General features: G+C 43.8%; 1 non-coding gene across 1 annotated transcript; it reads left to right on the plus strand.

Annotated features, from left to right (window-relative positions):
- Positions 1-916: 916 nt before the first annotated feature.
- On the plus strand, positions 917-1,023 carry LOC132501567 (U6 spliceosomal RNA). The gene has a single exon (XR_009534265.1). It is a non-coding gene; the product is annotated as a U6 spliceosomal RNA (small nuclear RNA).
- Positions 1,024-2,844: the final 1,821 nt, after the last annotated feature.

A 2,844-nucleotide genomic window follows, 5' to 3' on the forward strand; every position in this document is an offset into this window, starting at 1 on the left:
CATGTGGGATCCTCCCAGTCCGGGGCATGAACCCGCGTCCCCTGCACCGGCAGGCGGACCCTCAACCACTGTGCCACCAGGGAAGCCCGGGATTAGGAATTTTTTGAGAGGTGCTGGGATGTGGTGGTGCCTGGGAGGGCAGCCCGGTCTTAACTTCTGGGGACCCCCTGATTTGCTGTTAACATTAGAGATTATCTAGTCCTTAAAGGTAGTGGTTGAGAAACTCTATTGTAATGAGCTTGGGGAAGGCAAAGGTCACGTTATTCAATCTATTTTTCTGTATTCCTTCTGTCTTGTGTCCCGCAAAGTGCCTAGCACTTAATAAGTATTCAATAAATATCTAGGTAGATAGATATAGATTAAAAGGAGTAATGGGTACAGTAAGCCCTTGATTGTGGGTTTTTTTTTTTTTTTTTTTTTTTTTTTTTTGCAGTACGCGGGCCTCTCACTGCTGTGGCCTCTCCCGTTGCGGAGCACAGGCTCCGGACGCACAGGCTCAGCGGCCATGGCTCACGGGCCCAGCCGCTCCGCGGCATGTGGGATCTTCCCGGACCAGGGCACGAACCCGTGTGCCCTGCATCCGCAGGCGGACTCTCAACCACTGCGCCACCAGGGAAGCCCAATTGTGTATTGTTTAAAGTATATTTCTTTTAACCTCAAGGCAACTTTTTTGTTTCATTTCAACTTTTTGAGAGATTAGGATGGCTATTTTTACAAAAGAATAGCAGGCTCAGAGGAGGTGAGAGAACTTGAACTTGTTCAAGGTCTAGGAAAGGTAAACAACTGAGCATTGTTAAAGAGATAAGGAAAGATCAGACCCTGGAGGAAATTCTGTGCTACATAAAAAAGATCATGGCCTTTTGTTAAGTAGGGGATGGAGAGCCATGAAGGGCCTTATGAAATAGTAAGGGAACCAGCCAACCAGTCCGGGTTTGGGCAGAACATTAAAATGGAGTGATACAGAGATTAGCATGGCCCCCACACAAGAATGCCATGAAAATTTGTGAAGGGGTTCATATTTTTAAGGAAATTTTTCTTTTTCAGCTTTTTATTGTATCTATATCAAACCTTATGCTGTACACCTTAAACTTATACATTGATGTATGTTAATTATATCTCAATAAAACTGGGGGGGAAAAAGTTCTTGAGACCCATGTGAGAGACGAAAGTGGCCTGAACTAGCTCAGTTAGTTGGGGTGGAGTGGAGGGTGCACTTTTTGATAAGCATTTAGATTTTAAATTACCTTCTAGATAAGGTGCTCTTTTGCCCAAAGATGTAATGAAGATGACTTGAGTGAACAGGTAGATAATGGTGCCATCAACTGAAATAGAAAATGAGAGAGCAGGAGGAGGTATTTGAGATAAGAGGATGAATTTTGTTTTGGGTATATTAAGTTTGGTTGGTTGAGGCCAGCCAGCCATGAGGCCACTGAAGTGGGCAAAGTCTCTTACGTGTGGCAGAATGAACAGGTCTAGGGTTGGATGGTAACTGGAGGCTCAAGTCCAAACTCCACCAGTTGATTGATTCTGAACATAATCTGTGACTGTATTTACTATTGTGTTTAGAAAGTCCCCTTGACTACATCTTTTTCCCTAGCCCTGTGCTGTCAAATGCTGTCATTTAGCCATGTGTGGCTATTGAGCTCTTGAAATGTGGCCAGTCCAAACTGAGATGTGCTTGGGGGCAAGGGATAAATTAGGAGTTTGGGATTAATATATACACACTACTATATATAAAATAGATAAACAAGAAGGACCTACTGTATAGCACAGGGAACTATACTCAATATCTTATAATAACCTATAATGGAAAAAATCGGAAAAAAGAATATATATATATAGATATATATGTATAACTGAATCACTTTGCTGTACACCTGAAACTAACACAACATTGTAAATCAACTACACTTCAATTAAAAAAAAAAATCCATGGGGAATTCCCTGGCAGTCCAGGTTATGTTGCAGGAAGGGGGACCCCTTCCAGGGCCCGAGAATGGGCTCTTGTCTAACACTTGGAAATGAATTGTCTGAGGAGACACACATGCTGACAAAGCAAGAGACTTTATTGGGAAGGGGCACCCGGGTGGAGAGCAGGAGGGTCAGGGAGCCCAGAACTGCTCTGCCACATGGCTCACAGTCTCAGGTTTTATGGTAATGAGGTTAGTTTCAGGGTTGTCTCTAGCCAATCATTCTTTTTCTTTTTTTCTTCTAATATTTATTTATTTGGCTGTACCAAGTCTTAGCTGTGGCACACGAGATTTTTAGTTGTGGCATGTGGGATCTTCAGCTGTGGCGTGTGGGATCTAGTTCCCTGACCAGGGATTGAACCCAGGCCTCCTGCATTGGAAGTGCAGTCTTAGCCACTGAACCACCAGGGAAGTCCTTGGCCAATTCTTCTGACTCAGGGACCTTCCTTGTGGTGTGCACATTGCTCAGCCAAGATGGATTCCAGCAAGAAGGATTCTGGGAGGTTGGTAGGATGCATGGACTGGTGTCCCCTCTCTCCTTTTGACCTTTCCCGAATTCTTCCAGTTGGTGATAACTTGTTAGTTCCACATTTCTTACCAGGATCCCCTGTTCTAAGATAATGCATGCAAGTGGCTACTATCTTGCCTGGCCAGGGTGGGCGGTTTCAGTCAGTGTTAACAGTGCTAACAGTTAGGACTCAGCTCTTTCACTGCCATGGCCCGGGGTTCAATCCCTGGTTGGGGAACTAAGATTCTCACAAGCCATGCAGTGCGGCCAAAAAAAAAAAATCAAAATCAAAATGTGAGTATAAAATAAGTATAAAATACACACTGATTTCAAAGACATGTTATCAAAAAAGAAAAGACTGTAAGA

Source organism: Mesoplodon densirostris, chromosome 1 (genome assembly GCF_025265405.1).
Source record: "Mesoplodon densirostris isolate mMesDen1 chromosome 1, mMesDen1 primary haplotype, whole genome shotgun sequence".
NCBI lineage: Eukaryota > Metazoa > Chordata > Mammalia > Artiodactyla > Ziphiidae > Mesoplodon > Mesoplodon densirostris.